This window comes from Bombina bombina, chromosome 1 (genome assembly GCF_027579735.1).
Source record: "Bombina bombina isolate aBomBom1 chromosome 1, aBomBom1.pri, whole genome shotgun sequence".
Lineage (NCBI taxonomy): Eukaryota > Metazoa > Chordata > Amphibia > Anura > Bombinatoridae > Bombina > Bombina bombina.
In genome coordinates, this window is record NC_069499.1 from 561230394 (window position 1) to 561247897 (window position 17504).

Consider the following 17504-nt stretch of genomic DNA (forward strand, 5'->3'; position numbering starts at 1 on the left):
GTGGTGTCTTTGTTTTATGAAATTGAATACAATGCAGCATATAGGTGTTTTCAACCCATAGATTCCACATTGCATTTTTTGAGGGTCAAACTTTGATTTCTTGTTATATGAACAATTATACAAAGTTGTTGTTGCTGGAGATCTCCCTTATGGCAATAGCTTCTTCTTTCCTTATATTATTCAAATCTTTACATTTGGCTACAATGATTGGTAAATAATATTGTCCATATTTGTTTCAGCTTGATGCTGTTGTTGTCCTTGTATTTTTGATGAATGTTGCCAAAAAGTGGTACATTTGTTTGCTCCAAAATTAATTCCCTTGTTTATTTTTAATATTTTAAATATTGTATTTGGTACAAAGTTTTCTGGAATATAGCAATTACAATTTAGTTATTTTGTGTTAAAACATATTAGAAACAAATATTTCTCTCATGCTTATAATTACAGTACATAAAGCAGCACATGATATTAAAGGGCCATAATACCCAAATGTTTAAACACTTGAAAGTGATGCAGTATAGCTGTAAAAAGCTGACTATAAAATATCACCTGAACATCTCTATATAAAAAAGAAATACATTTTACCTTCTAAGCAGCAAATCAGTATGTCTGTCCCGGGACAGCGGAAGGAGTGAGTTTTCGTGCACACTCTTCTTATTTCCCTATTCAGTGTAGGGAAGTTTATAATGTGAAATCATGAGATCACAGTAAAAGAGTTCATGACCTCAGCACTGTTGATGCTGATTGGCTGCTGTTCATTTCTTCATTTTTTTTTTTTTACCTGCAGCTGCGTATAACTTTTTACACAGAACTTACTTTGCTGAGCTGAGGAAATTGTGAGGTAAAATATCTTCCTTTTTTACATAGAGATGCTCAGGTGATATTTTCCTGTCAGCTTTTTACAGTTATACCGCATCAGTTTCAAGTGATTTAGCATATGAGTATTATGTCCCTTTAAGCCCCACAGTTGTTCAGTTTTTCATGGTTTCTGTTTGGAGAAGGCTGTTTTCCTTGGAGCTCTTTTTTGTTTTTCTTACTTCTGCATTAATGTGAACTGCAGGATTCTTGATATGCTTCCTGCTGCGTCTGTTAATGAGGTTCTCTATCAGACTGTATACATGAGCAATGTGTCATTTCCTTACTGTTGGGACCTGGGATGATGATGATTGTATTGTATCTTTCACTCTTGCTCTGGATTGCAAGAACTCCTGTAGGATGTTATTTTTTCTTGTGTTCCACTCAGTACCACTAGCAAATCCACTTTAAATATTACAGCTTTGCTTTTTTGAATGAATAAATGATTGTACATAAAATAGGTGTATACATTATCCTAAGTGACTCATTACATGGATAGCATTTAAGGAGTTATTGACCACATAGAGTAAACATAAACAAAATAAATAAATGAAAGAAGGTTGCATTGTAGCTTTTACTTTTAAATTTGGTTGACAGCTTTGAGTGATGAGTAGACCTCTTTCCTACAGATTTTTCAGTTATTTTTGCTTGATCACAGTGTTATAGATAAATGTTAAGTTTTATATTCTAAGATTAAAGATGATTCTGGGATAACCTTACCTTTAGTCCATCATATATTTGGTTGGACAGCACCATGGTAGAATTTTGTTTAGAGGCATGGTTATGCTGATATGTGGAACATTGATAAACCACAGATCCTTAAATATTCAGAGGTTTAAAGAAATTATTAAATTTTTTCCACAAAATGTTGTGTTTTACTGAGAACCCAGGCTTTTACGTTTTCCCATAAAACATTTTTAAGGAGAACTTAATTTAAGTTTTTCATAAAGGTGGCGAGAGTCCACGAGCTTGTTAATGATGGGATACACATTCCTACCAGGAGGAGGCAAAGTTTTCCAAACCTCAAATGCCTATAAATACACCTCCCACCTCACTCATACCTGATTTTGATGTTTTTGCTTCTTCTGAAGCAGCTTTTGGTAGAAAGGTTCTTCAGGCAGCTATCTCAGTTTGATTCTAGTGCCTATGATTTGTTTTTTTGAATTTTAAAGAAACTTAAATATTTTTTAGATTTAATTTCTCAGCGGAAATAGCTGTTTTTATTTTATCCCTCCCTTTATTGTTACCCATGGACTTTCACATCCTTGGGTATTATATCCCAACAGTAACAAGCTTGTGGACTATATGAAAGAAAACATAATTTATGTAAGAACTTACCTGATAAATTAATTTCTTTCATAGTGGCAAGAGTCCATGAGACCCACCCTATTTTTGTGTGGTTATGATTTTTTTTTTGTATAAAGCACATTATTTTTTCCAGTTCCTCTTTTTTGTATGCTTTTTACTCCTTTTTTTACACCTCACTTCTTGGCTAATCGTTAAACTAAGGTATGCGATAGCTGGGAGGTGTATTTATAGGCATTTTGAGGTTTGGAAAACTTTGCCCCCTCCTGGTAGGAATGTATATCCCATACGTCACTAGCTCATGGACTCTTGCCACTATGAAATAAATTAATTTATCAGGTAAGTTCTTACATAAATTATGTTTCTCCAACATAGGTGTGTCCGGTCCACGGCGTCATCCTTACTTGTGGGATATTCTCTTCCCCAACAGGAAATGGCAAAGAGCCCAGCAAAGCTGGTCACATGATCCCTCCTAGGCTCCGCCTACCCCAGTCATTCTCTTTGCCGTTGCACAGGCAACATCTCCACGGAGATGGCTAAGAGTTTTTTTGGTGTTTAAATGTAGTTTTATTCTTCAATCAAGAGTTTGTTATTTTAAAATAGTGCTGGTATGTACTATTTACTCTGAAACAGAAAAGAGATGAAGATTTCTGTTTGTAAGAGGAAAATGATTTTAGCAACCGTTACTAAAATCGATGGCTGTTTCCACACAGGACTGTTGAGATGAATTAACTTCAGTTGGGGGAAACAGTGAGCAGACTTTTGCTGCTTGAGGTATGACACATTTCTAACAAGACTTGGTAATGCTGGAAGCTGTCATTTTCCCTATGGGAACCGGTAAGCCATTTTCTTAGTTTAGTATAAGAATAAAGGGCTTCACAAGGGCTTTAAAGACTGGTAGACATTTTTCTGGGCTAAAACGATTACTTTATAAGTATATTTAATGGATGTTAACTATAAATAGTTCTTTTAATCTTGGGGATGTATTAAAAAAACGGCAGGCACTGTATTGGACACCTTTTTCACTGGGGGCCTTTTCTAGTCATAGGCAGAGCCTCATTTTCGCGCCACTAATGCGCAGTTGTTTTTGGAAAGCAAGGCATGCAGATGCATGTGTGAGGAGCTAAGAACCACTGAAAAAGCTTATTGAAGGCGTCATTTGGTATCGTATTCCCCTCTGGGCTTGGTTGGGTCTCAGCAAAGCAGATACCAGGGACTGTATAGGGGTTAAATGTAAAAACGGCTCCGGTTCCGTTATTTTAAGAGTTAAAGCTTTCAAATTTGGTGTGCAATACTTTTAATGCTTTAAGACACTGTGGTGAAATTTTGGTGAATTTTGAACAATTCCTTCATACTTTTTCACATATTCAGTAATAAAGTGTGTTCAGTTTAAAATTTAAAGTGACAGTAACGATTTTATTTTAAAACGTTTTTTGTGCTTTGTTATCAAGTTTATGCCTGTTAACATGTCTGAACCATCAGATAGACGATGTTCTGTATGTTTGGAAGCCAAGGTTCCTCCCCATTTAAATATATGTGATGAATGTGACTTAGTGTCCAGACAAAGTAGGGACAATGATGCCACTGATAATGATGTTGCCCAAAATGATTCCTCAAGCGAGGGGAGTAAGCATGGTACTGCATCATCCCCTTCTGTGTCTACACCAGTCTTGCCCACACAAGAGGCCCCTAGTACATCTAGTGCGCCAATCCTTCTTACTATGCAACAATTAACGGCTGTAATGGATAATTCTATTAAAAACATTTTGTCCAAAATGCCTACTTATCAGAGAAAGCGTGATTGCTCTGTTTTAGATACTGAAGAGCATGAGGACGCTGATGATAATGGTTCTGACGTACCCTCACGCCAATCTGAAGGGGCCAGCAGGGAGGTTTTGTCTGAGGGAGAAATTTCAGATTCAGGAAAAATTTCTCAACAAGCTGAACCTGATGTTATTATTTTTAAATTTAAATTGGAACATCTCCGCGCTCTGCTTAAGGAGGTGTTATCTACTCTGGATGATTGTGACAATTTGGTCATTCCAGAGAAATTATGTAAGATGGACAAGTTCCTAGAGGTCCCGGTGCCCCCCGATGCTTTTCCTATACCCAAGCGGGTGGCGGACATTGTAAATAAGGAATGGGAAAGGCCCGGCATACCTTTTGTTCCTCCCCCTATATTTAAAAAGTTATTTCCTATGGTCGACCCCAGAAAGGACTTATGGCAGACAGTCCCCAAGGTCGAGGGGGCGGTTTCTACTCTAAACAAACGCACTACTATCCCTATAGAAGATAGTTGTGCTTTCAAAGATCCTATGGATAAAAAATTAGAGGGTTTGCTTAAAAAGATGTTTGTTCAGCAAGGTTACCTTCTACAACCAATTTCATGCATTGTTCCTGTCACTACAGCAGCGTGTTTCTGGTTCGAAGAACTAGAAAAGTCGCTCAATAAAGACTCTTCATATGAGGAGGTTATGGACAGAGTTCAAGCACTTAAATTGGCTAACTCTTTTATCTTAGACGCCACTTTGCAATTAGCTAGATTAGCGGCGAAAAAATCAGGTTTTGCAATTGTGGCGCGCAGAGCGCTTTGGCTAAAGTCTTGGTCAGCGGATGTGTCCTCCAAGAACAAGTTGCTTAACATCCCTTTCAAAGGTAAAACGCTATTTGGCCCTGACTTGAAAGAGATTATTTCAGACATCACTGGGGGAAAGGGCCACGCCCTTCCTCAGGATAGGTCTTTTAAGGCTAAAAATAAGCCAAATTTTCGTCCCTTTCGCAGAAACGGACCAGCCTCAAATTCTACACCCTCTAAGCAAGAGGGTAATAGTTCTCAAACCAAACCAGCCTGGAGACCGATGCAAGGCTGGAACAAGGGTAAGCAGGCCAAGAAACCTGCCACTGCTACTAAAACAGCATGAAGTGTTGGCCCCCGATCCGGGACCGGATCTGGTGGGGGGCAGACTCTCTCTCTTTGCTCAGGCTTGGGCAAGAGATGTTCAGGATCCTTGGGCGCTAGAAATAGTTTCTCAAGGTTATCTCCTGGAATTCAAGGAACTACCCCCAAGGGGGAGGTTCCACAGGTCTCAATTGTCTTCAAACCAAATAAAAAGACAGGCATTCTTACATTGTGTAGAAGACCTGTTAAGAATGGGAGTGATTCATCCTGTTCCATTAGGAGAACAAGGGATGGGGTTTTACTCCAATCTGTTCATAGTTCCCAAAAAAGAAGGAACATTCAGACCAATTTTAGATCTCAAGATTCTAAACAAATTTCTCAGGGTTCCATCGTTCAAGATGGAAACCATTCGAACAATTCTTCCTACCATCCAGGAAGGTCAATTCATGACCACGGTGGATTTAAAGGATGCGTATCTACATATTCCTATCCACAAGGAACATCATCGGTTCCTAAGGTTCGCCTTTCTGGACAAGCATTACCAGTTTGTGGCACTTCCATTCGGATTAGCCACTGCTCCAAGGATTTTCACAAAGGTACTAGGGTCCCTTCTAGCGGTGCTAAGACCAAGGGGCATTGCAGTAGTACCTTACTTGGACGACATACTGATTCAAGCGTCGTCTCTGTCAAAAGCAAAGGCTCATACGGACATTATCCTAGCCTTTCTCAGATCTCACGGGTGGAAAGTGAACATAGAAAAAAAGTTCTCTGTCCCCGTCAACAAGAGTTCCCTTCTTGGGAACAATAATAGACTCCTTAGAAATGAAGATTTTTCTAAAGAGGCCAGAAAATCAAAACTTCTAAGCTCTTGTCAAGTACTTCATTCTGTTCTTCTTCCTTCCATAGCGCAGTGCATGGAAGTAATAGGTTTGATGGTTGCGGCAATGGACATAGTTCCTTTTGCACGAATTCATCTAAGACCATTACAACTGTGCATGCTCAGACAGTGGAATGGGGATTATACAGACTTGTCTCCGACGATCCAAGTAGATCAAAGAACCAGAGATTCACTCCGTTGGTGGCTGAACCTGGACAACCTGTCACAGGGAATGAGCTTCCGCAGACCAGAGTGGGTCATTGTCACGACCGACGCCAGTCTGGTGGGCTGGGGCGCGGTCTGGGAACCCCTGAAAGCTCAGGGGCTATGGTCCCGGGAAGAATCTCTTCTCCCGATAAACATTCTGGAACTGCGAGCGATATTCAATGCTCTCAAAGCTTGGCCTCAACTAGCAAAGGCCAAATTCATAAGGTTTCAATCAGACAACATGACGACTGTTGCATATATCAACCATCAAGGGGGAACAAGGAGTTCCCTGGCGATGGAGGAAGTAACCAAAATAATTCAATGGGCGGAGAATCACTCCTGCCACTTGTCTGCAATCCACATCCCAGGAGTGGAAAATTGGGAAGCGGATTTTCTGAGTCGTCAGACTTTCCATCCGGGGGAGTGGGAACTCCATCCGGAAATCTTTGCCCAAATAACGCAATTATGGGGCATTCCAGACATGGATCTGATGGCCTCTCGTCAGAACTTCAAGGTTTCTTGTTACGGGTCCAGATCCAGGGATCCCAAGGCGACTCTAGTAGATGCACTAGTAGCACCTTGGACCTTCAACCTAGCTTATGTATTCCCACCGTTTCCTCTCATTCCCAGGCTGGTAGCCAGGATCAATCAGGAGAGGGCTTCGGTGATCTTGATAGCTCCTGCGTGGCCACGCAGGACTTGGTATGCAGACCTGGTGAATATGTCATCGGCTCCACCATGGAAGCTACCTTTGAGACAGGACCTTCTTGTTCAAGGTCCATTCGAACATCCGAATCTGGTTTCCCTCCAACTGACTGCTTGGAGATTGAACGCTTGATTTTATCAAAGCGTGGGTTTTCAGATTCTGTAATAGATACTCTGATTCAGGCTAGAAAGCCTGTAACTAGAAAAATTTACCATAAGATATGGAAAAAATATATCTGTTGGTGTGAATCTAAAGGATTCCCCTGGAACAAGATAAAAATTCCTAAGATTCTATCCTTTCTACAAGAAGGTTTGGAGAAAGGATTATCTGCAAGTTCTCTGAAGGGACAGATCTCTGCGTTATCTGTTTTACTTCACAAAAGGCTGGCAGCTGTGCCAGACGTTCAAGCGTTTGTTCAGGCTCTGGTTAGAATCAAGCCTGTTTACAGACCTTTGACTCCTCCCTGGAGTCTTAATCTAGTTCTTTCAGTTCTTCAAGGGGTTCCGTTTGAACCCTTACATTCCGTAGATATTAAGTTATTATCTTGGAAAGTTTTGTTTTTGGTTGCAATTTCTTCTGCTAGAAGAGTTTCTGAGTTATCTGCTCTGCAGTGTTCTCCTCCCTATCTGGTGTTCCATGCAGATAAGGTGGTTTTGCGTACTAAGCCTGGTTTTCTTCCGAAAGTTGTTTCCAACAAGAATATTAACCAGGAGATAGTTGTACCTTCTTTGTGTCCGAATCCAGTTTCAAAGAAGGAACGTTTGTTACACAATTTGGACGTGGTCCGTGCTCTAAAATTCTATTTAGAGGCCACTAAAGATTTCAGACAAACATCTTCTTTGTTTGTTGTTTATTCTGGTAAAAGGAGAGGTCAAAAGGCAACTTCTACCTCTCTTTCTTTTTGGCTTAAAAGCATTATCCGATTGGCTTATGAGACTGCCGGACGGCAGCCTCCTGAAAGAATCACAGCTCACTCCACTAGGGCTGTGGCTTCCACATGGGCCTTCAAGAACGAGGCTTCTGTTGATCAGATGTGTAAGGCAGCGACTTGGTCTTCACTGCACACTTTTACCAAATTTTACAAATTTGATACTTTTGCTTCTTCTGAGGCTATTTTTGGGAGAAAGGTTTTGCAAGCCGTGGTGCCTTCCATCTAGGTGACCTGATTTGCTCCCTCCCTTCATCCGTGTCCTAAAGCTTTGGTATTGGTTCCCACAAGTAAGGATGACGCCGTGGACCGGACACACCTATGTTGGAGAAAACAGAATTTATGCTTACCTGATAAATTACTTTCTCCAACGGTGTGTCCGGTCCACGGCCCGCCCTGGTTTTTTTTAATCAGGTCTGATGAATTATTTTCTCTAACTACAGTCACCACGGTATCATATGATTTCTCCTATGTAAATTCCTCCTTTACGTCGGTCGAATGACTGGGGTAGGCGGAGCCTAGGAGGGATCATGTGACCAACTTTGCTGGGCTCTTTGCCATTTCCTGTTGGGGAAGAGAATATCCCACAAGTAAGGATGACGCCGTGGACCGGACACACCGTTGGAGAAAGTAATTTATCAGGTAAGCATAAATTCTATTTTTTTTGTTTTCAAATAATAAATTACCAATGAGGAAGTTTTTCAGCTAGAAAAGTATGTCTTTTAGAGAATGCCCATAAACAGTTTCTTCTAGAAGTACTCTTTATTTGCTCAGTTTCATTAGATGTCAAGCAGATACTAGCCATGGTCCTGCATATTCCATTATTTTCAGTAATCCAAGTTTTGAGGTTAGTGTGTTGGGAAGCAAGTCAAGTCATTGAACATTTGATCTTGAGCAGTAGTTTCTTCATTTCTCTGTCTGTTTTGGTTTTCTGTTTTTTTTTCTCTCACTAAAATTTGGGGTACTCATTCAGTGAAACTCATGGCCTCCAGACAGAATATCAAATTTGGGATATACGTATCCAGAACCATAGATCTTCCAGCTAATTTTGTGAACATATTGGCCTCCCCTTGGAACTTTTCCCAAACTTGTGTTATCCCACTAATTTTCTTTATACATAGGGTCCTATACAAGGTCGGTCAACACGTGATTCTCACTGCACATACATTTAGGTTGATATATTTAAAAAAAATTGCTAAAGTTGGTTATCTTGGCTGTTTAGAAAAAAAATATTGGAATTGAAGTTATATAATGACTGTCAAGCTTTAATTTGAACCTATTTCCATTCAGGTTGGGTAAATGGTTTAGTAATTACAGCACTTTTTATACATTGTCCCCTCCTTTTCAGCAGACTGAAAGTAATTGAACAGCAGTTGACTGAGAAGTGGTTTCATAGCCAGTTGTAGGCTGTTCCCTTGTTATTTCATTAATTTTTAAGCAGTTAAAAAGTTTGTAGTTGATTCCAAATGTGGAATTTGCATTTGAAAGCTATTGCTTTGAATTCTCAATATGAGGTCCAAAGAGCGGTCAATGAAAGTAAAGCAAGCCATCGTTAGACTGAAGATACTATAAGAGAGGTAGCAGAAACATTAGGAGTGGCCAGTTCAACAATTTGGTACATTCTTACAAAGAAGGTGTGCACTGGTGAGGTCAACACAACATCTAAAATCCTAGACAACCATTGAAGAGAGCTGTGGTGGATGATTGCAAAAATTATTTACTTGGAGAAGAAACACTTCACAATATCTAGCCAAGTCAAGAAAACACTCCAGGAAGTAGCCATATTATTGTAAAAGTCTACAATCAAGAAGACTTAATACATTTTAAAATAGTGGGTTTTACCACAAGATGTTAACCATGGGTATGCCTTAAGAATACACTTTGACAGAAAACATACCATATTCTTTGGACAGATGAAACTAAGATCAACCTGTACAGAATGATAGGAAGAGAATAGTGTGGAGAAAGGAAGGAGCAACTAATTATCTAAGCATACATCATCTGTAAAATAGGTTGGAGGCATTGTTATTGCATTGGTATATATAGCTGCCGATTGAATTGGTGATATGAGTGCTGACAGAAGCAGCAGGAGGAATTGTGAAGTGTATAGGACTTTTATTATTATTATCAGTTAATTATTATCAGGTATTTCTAGAGCCCCAACAGATTCCGCAGCGCTATAAACATAGGTGGTATACAAAATAATATTTACAGGGGTCAAGTACTATACTATCAACTCAGATTCAGCTTAATGTTGCAAAACTGATAGGACGTTACTTCACAGTACAGATGGACAATAAGCCAAAATCTTCTGCAAAAGCAACCAAAGATCTTTTCAGGGCAAAGTGTTATCTTCCTGCTATGTGTATTTGTGTCAGATCAATTTCACATATTTTCCACCCATATTAAGTCAACTCTGATTAAGTTCTCCAAGTTATCACACTTTGTAGTCTGAAAGTTGTGTGTAAAATTCTAATGGATATCAAATGTGTATTCAGCACCTGCTTTGCTGCAAATTTGTTGCAAAAGTCTGGAAGTCTGAATGAAAGCAGTCTCACAAGAGCCTGTTATGTAAAACAAGTGTATAATGAATGTGTATTCCAAACATGTCTACAATCAAACACCACTGAAAACAAAATATAATAGGAAGTCGGAATGAATATAAGCAGGGACATAGAAATAAGTTGTTAGTTTTATATGTGCTTGGAGATGGACATATTATTATTTACCATTCTCCTTAGAAGGTACTGTAGACAACTGCTTACTTTACAGCAAATGGAAGAAGTTAACTGGCAAAGCTGGCACATAAGGGTATTGAGATGGTTTTTACCCCTTTGTGGTCTTGTACATTCCATGTACATAATATTTTAAGTGTCATGTTTGCCTCCCTGAAACACCCGAGGAATGGTAAGTCTGCACTTCAGTCACGTTTTGGTTGCTTCATTTTAAATCAATTGGGTTGTTGTACAGGGACAAAATTAAGAAAATGTTGTCACTGTCCAAATACGTATGGACCTAACTGTATTTGGCCTCAGAGAACTTGGTATTTGAATCAAGCTCTGTATAATTTCCTTCATCATTTTTTTTGAGCAGTTATGGTCCTGTTCTGTAACATAATATGCCCTCCTAAATGTTGATTCTCATTGCTTTGGTATTGACTATTATCTAGAATTCTCCTGATTTGTGTGCTGTCACAATGAATGTAAAAGAGAGGGAGAATTTTTGTGCTTATTGTTGAATATCTTTCCTCTTTTTCTGGGGGACCGCACAAGAAAAGCCACCCTGGTTTGGTTGTCTTGTTCCCTGGGGGTGGTTCTTTTCCACCTTATTTTTTCAACTCACTATTTGGGAAAACTGGAGGAAGAGGGTAGTCAGTAGAGGTAGGAGGGAATTTCTGTTGAAAAGTTTGAAGTTTTTAAAAATGGATGGCTTACTGTTAACTTACTTTCATTTGCCATTTCAATGAACACTAAAGAAATAATTTAATATTAATATAATCTTTGTTTTCAAGTATTGTTTTGCATTATGAAGTAGCTAGGTGGTGACATTGTAATACTTTACAATAATATAACATTTTCAGTTATTTATAAATGTTACTTAAGATATCTAAAACAGAAATTAATTGCATAATTTAATAGTGATTTAATGATCATCTATCTAAAATTTTAAAGCTTTTAAAAAATACTGGGTCTCATTATGAAGCAGCCAGGTGGGGGCAGTGTTAGTATAACATTTCCTGTTATTTATAAATGTTACTTAAAGGGACACTGAACCCAATTTTTTTATTTTGTGATTCAGATAGAGCATGCAATTTTAAGCAACTTTCTAATTTACTCCTATTATCAATTTTTCTTCGTTCTCTTGCTATCTTTGTTGCTGGAGGATCCCACTCTTACTGGGTTTGGGGATTCTCAGTCTTGCTCTTCGACTGGCTTGCATACATAGACATTAGACATGTGCACGGCTAAAAAATTTGTTTCGTTTTCGGTTCGGATCGATTCGGACTTTTCGAATTTCAGTTCGGATCGAATCGGATTCGGCAAAATTTGAATAAATTCGTTTCGGCTGAATTCGGTTCTATTCGGTTCCGAAATTCGGTATGTTTTTAGTACATCTGTACTGTGAAGTACCGTCCTATCATAAACTACCTATGAACCACTAAACCGAGGCCCCCCCACATCGCAAACCCTATAATAACATTATTTAACCCCTAATTTGCCGATCGGATATCGCCGCAACCTACATTATAACTATTAACCCCTAATCTGCTGTCCCTAACACCGCCGACCCCTACATTATAGTTATTAACCCCTAATCTGCCCACCCAACGTCGCCGCAATCTAACTACAAGTATTAACCCCTAATCTGCCGACCCGATATCGCCGCCTACATTATAGCTATTAACCCCTAATCTGCTGTCCCTAACACCGCCGACCCCTACATTATAGTTATTAACCCCTAATCTGCCCCCCCAATGTCGCTGCAATCTAACTACAAGTATTAACCCCTAATCTGCCGACCCGATATCGCCGCCTACATTATAACTATTAACCCCTAATCTGCTGTCCCTAACACCGCCGACCCCTACATTATAGTTATTAACACCTAATCTGCCCCCCCAACGTCGCCGCAATCTAACTACAAGTATTAACCCCTAATCTGCCGACCCGATATCGCCGCCTACATTATAGCTATTAACCCCTAATCTGCTGTCCCTAACACAGCCGACCCCTACATTATAGTTATTAACCCCTAATCTGCCTCCCCCAACGTCGCCGCAATCTAACTACAAGTATTAACCCCTAATCTGCCAACCGCAAATCTCCGCCACTATAATAAATGTATTAACCCCTAAACCGCCGCACTCCCGCCTCGCAAACACTATAATACATTTTATTAACCCCTAATCTGCCCTCCCTAACATCGCCGCCACCTACCTACAATTATTAACCCCTAATCTCCTGCCCCCAACGTCGCCGCTATAATAAGGTTATTAACCCCTAAACCTAAGTCTAACCCTAACACTAACACCCCCTAACTTAAATATAATTTAAATAAAACGAAATAAATTTACTATAGTTAAATAAATGAATCCTATTTAAAACTAAATACTTACCTGTAAAATAAACCCTAATATAGCTACAATATAACTAATAGTTACATTGTAGCTATTTTAGGATTTATATTTATTTTACAGGCAACTTTGTATTTATTTTAACTAGGTACAATAGTTATTAAATAGTTATTGACTAATTAATAGCTACCTAGTTAAAATAATTACAAAATTACCTGTAAAATAAATCCTAACCTAAGTTACAATTAAACCTAACACTACACTATCATTACATTAATTAAATAAATGAATCCTATTTAAAACTAAATACTTACCTGTAAAATAAACCCTAATATAGCTGCAATATAACTAATAGTTACATTGTAGCTATTTTAGCATTTATATTTATTTTACAGGCAACTTTGTATTTATTTTAACTAGGTACAATAGCTATTAAATAGTTATTGACTAATTAATAGCTACCTAGTTAAAATAATTACAAAATTACCTGTAAAATAAATCCTAACCTAAGTTACAATTAAACCTAACACTACACTATCATTAAATAAATTAACTACAAGTACCTACAATTAAATACAATTAAATAAACTAAACTACAAAAAACCCCCCACTAAATTACAAAAAATAAAAAAATATTACAAGAATTTTAAACTAATTACACCTAATCTAAGCCCCCTAATAAAATAACAAAGCCCCCCAAAATAAAAAAATGCCCTACCCTATACTAAATTACAAAAGTTAACAGCTCTATTACCTTACCAGCCCTTAAAAGGGCCTTTTGCGGGGGCATGCCCCAAAGAAAACAGCTCTTTTGCCTGTAAAAAAAAAACACAATACCCCCCCACATTACAACCCACCACCCACATACCCCTACTCTAACCCAAACCCCCCTTAAATAAACCTAACACTACCCCCCTGAAGATCTCCCTACCTTGAGTCGTGTTCACCCAGCCGGGCCGAAGTCTTCATCCGATGGGGCAGAAGAGGACATCCAGACCGGCAGAAGTCTTCATCCAAGCGGGGCAAGAAGAGGTCTTCCATCCATCAGAAAAGTACCAAAAAACAAACAAACACTAAATTACCAAAAATAATAAAATATTACAATAATTTTAAACTAATTACACCTAATCTAAGCCCCCTACTAGCTATTAATATAGCTACAATATAACTAATAGTTACATTGTAGCTATTTTAGGATTTATATTTATTTTACAGACAACTTTGTATTTATTTTAACTAGGTACAATAGTTATTAAATATTTAATAACTATTTAATAACTACCTAGCTAAAATAAATACAAATTTACCTGTAAAATAAATCCTAACCTAAGTTACAATTACACCTAACACTACACTATTTAAAACTAAATACTTACCTGTAAAATAAACCCTAATATAGCTACAATATAACGAATAGTTACATTGTAGCTATTTTAGCATTTATATTTATTTTACAGGCAACTTTGTATTTATTTTAACTATGTAAAATAGCTATTAAATAGATATTTACTGTTTAATAGCTACCTAGTTAAAATAATTACAAAATTACCTGTAAAATAAATCCTAACCTAAGTTACAATTAAACCTAACACTACACTATCATGAAATAAATTAAATAAATTAACTACAAGTACCTACAATTAAATACAATGAAATAAACTAAACTAAAGTACAAAAAAACAAACACTAAATTACAAAAAATAAAAATATATTACAAGAATTTTAAACTAATTACACCTAATCTAAGCCCCCTAATAAAATAACAAAGCCCCCCAAAATAAAAAAAATGCCCTACCCTATACTAAATTACAAAAGTTAACAGCTCTATTACCTTACCAGCCCTTAAAAGGGCCTTTTGCGGGGGCATGCCCCAAAGAAAACAGCTCTTTTGCATGTAAAAAAAAAAACAAAATCCCCCCCCCACATTACAACCCACCACCCACATACCCCTACTCTAACCCAAACCCCCCTTAAATAAACCTAACACTACCCCCCTGAAGATCTCCCTACCGTGTCTTCACCCAGCGGGCTGAAGTCTTCATCCGATGGGGCAGAAGAGGACATCCAGACCGGCAGAAGTCTTCATCCAAGCGGGGCAAGAAGAGGTGTTCCATCCATCAGAAGTCTTGATCCAGGCGGCATCTTCTCTGTTCATCCATCCGGAGCGGAGCGGCAGCATCCTGAAGACATCCAACGCAGAGCATCCTCTTCTTTCTTGATCCGACGACTAAATGAATGTACCTTTAAGTGACGTCATCCAAGATGGCGTCCCTTGAATTCCGATTGGCTGATAGGATTCTATCAACCAATCGGAATTAAGGTAGGAAAAATCTGATTGGCTGATTCAATCAGCCAATCAGATTCAAGTTCAATCTGATTGGCTGATCCAATCAGATTGACCTCGCATTCTATTGGCTGATCGGATCAGCCAATAGAATGTGAGGTCAATCGGATTGGCTGATTGGATCAGCCAATCGGATTGAACTTGAATCTGATTGGCTGATTCCATCAGCCAATCAGAATATTCCTACCTTAATACCGATTGGCTAATAGAATCCTATCAGCCAATCGGAATTCAAGGGACGCCATCTTGGATGACGTCACTTAAAGGTACAGTCATTTAGTCGTCGGATCAAGAAAGAAGAGGATGCTCTGCGTTGGATGTCTTCAGGATGCTGCCGCTCCGCTCCGGATGGATGAACAGAGAAGATGCCGCCTGGATCAAGACTTCTGATGGATGGAACACCTCTTCTTGCCCCGCTTGGATGAAGACTTCTGCCGGTCTGGATGTCCTCTTCTGCCCCATCGGATGAAGACTTCGGCCCGCTGGGTGAAGACACGGTAGGGAGATCTTCAGGGGGGTAGTGTTAGGTTTATTTAAGGGGGGTTTGGGTTAGAGTAGGGGTATGTGGGTGGTGGGTTGTAATGTGGGGGGGGGGGGTATTGTGTTTTTTTTTACAGGCAAAAGAGCTGTTTTCTTTGGGGCATGCCCCCGCAAAAGGCCCTTTTAAGGGCTGGTAAGGTAATAGAGCTGTTAACTTTTGTAATTTAGTATAGGGTAGGGCATTTTTTTATTTTGGGGGGCTTTGTTATTTTATTAGGGGGCTTAGATTAGGTGTAATTAGTTTAAAATTCTTGTAATTTTTTTATTTTTTGTAATTTAGTGTTTGTTTTTTTGTACTTTAGATTAGTTTATTTCATTGTATTTAATTGTAGGTACTTGTAGTTAATTTATTTAATTTATTTCATGATAGTGTAGTGTTAGGTTTAATTGTAACTTAGGTTAGGATTTATTTTACAGGTAATTTTGTAATTATTTTAACTAGGTAGCTATTAAACAGTAAATATCTATTTAATAGCTATTGTACCTAGTTAAAATAAATACAAAGTTGCCTGTAAAATAAATATAAATCCTAAAATAGCTAAAATGTAACTATTAGTTATATTGTAGTTATATTAGGGTTTATTTTACAGGTAAGTATTTAGTTTTAAATAGGATTCATTTATTTAATTAATTTAATGATAGTGTAGTGTTAGGTGTAATTGTAACTTAGGTTTGTATTTATTTTAGCTAGGTAGTTATTAAATAGTTATTAACTATTTAATAACTATTGTACCTAGTTAAAATAAATACAAAGTTGCCTGTAAAATAAATATAAATCCTAAAATAGCTACAATGTAACTATTAGTTGTAGCTATATTAATAGCTAGTAGGGGGCTTAGATTAGGTGTAATTAGTTTAAAATTATTGTAATATTTTATTATTTTTGGTAATTTACTGTTTGTTTGTTTTTTGGTACTTTTCTGATGGATGGAAGACATCTTCTTGCCCCGCTTGGATGAAGACTTCTGCCGGTCTGGATGTCCTCTTCTGCTACATCGGATGAAGACTTCGGCCCGGCTGGGTGAACACAACTCAAGGTAGGGAGATCTTCAGGGGGGTAGTGTTAGGTTTATTTAAGGGGGTTTTGGGTTAGAGTACGGGTATGTGGGTGGTGGGTTGTAATGTGGGGGGGGTATTGTGTTTTTTTTTTACAGACAAAAGAGCTGTTTTCTTTGGGGCATGCCCCGCAAAAGGCCCTTTTAAGGGCTGGTAAGGTAATAGAGCTGTTAACTTTTGTAATTTAGTATAGGGTAGGGCATTTTTTTATTTTGGGGGGCTTTGTTATTTTATTAGGGGGCTTAGATTAGGTGTAATTAGTTTAAAATTCTTGTAATATTTTTTTTATTTTTTGTAATTTAGTGGGGGGTTTTTTGTACTTTAGTTTATTTAATTGTATTTAATTGTAGGTACTTGTAGTTAATTTATTTAATGATAGTGTAGTGTTAGGTTTAATTGTAACTTAGGTTAGGATTTATTTTACAGGTAATTTTGTAATTATTTTAACTAGGTAGCTATTAATTAGTCAATAACTATTTAATAGCTATTGTACCTAGTTAAAATAAATACAAAGTTGCCTGTAAAATAAATATAAATGCTAAAATAGCTACAATGTAACTATTAGTTATATTGTAGCTATATTAGGGTTTATTTTACAGGTAAGTATTTAGTTTTAAATAGGATTCATTTATTTAACTATAGTAAATTTATTTCGTTTTATTTAAATTATATTTAAGTTAGGGGGTTTTAGTGTTAGGGTTAGACTTAGGTTT

The 17504-nt window shown here is 37.8% G+C and overlaps 1 protein-coding gene across 1 annotated transcript in view; it reads left to right on the top strand.

Moving 5' to 3' along the window:
* ARMC8 (armadillo repeat containing 8) overlaps positions 1–17504 on the top strand; it is a gene marked incomplete in the record, with an annotated part of 400143 nt that overhangs the window by 356962 nt on the left and 25677 nt on the right.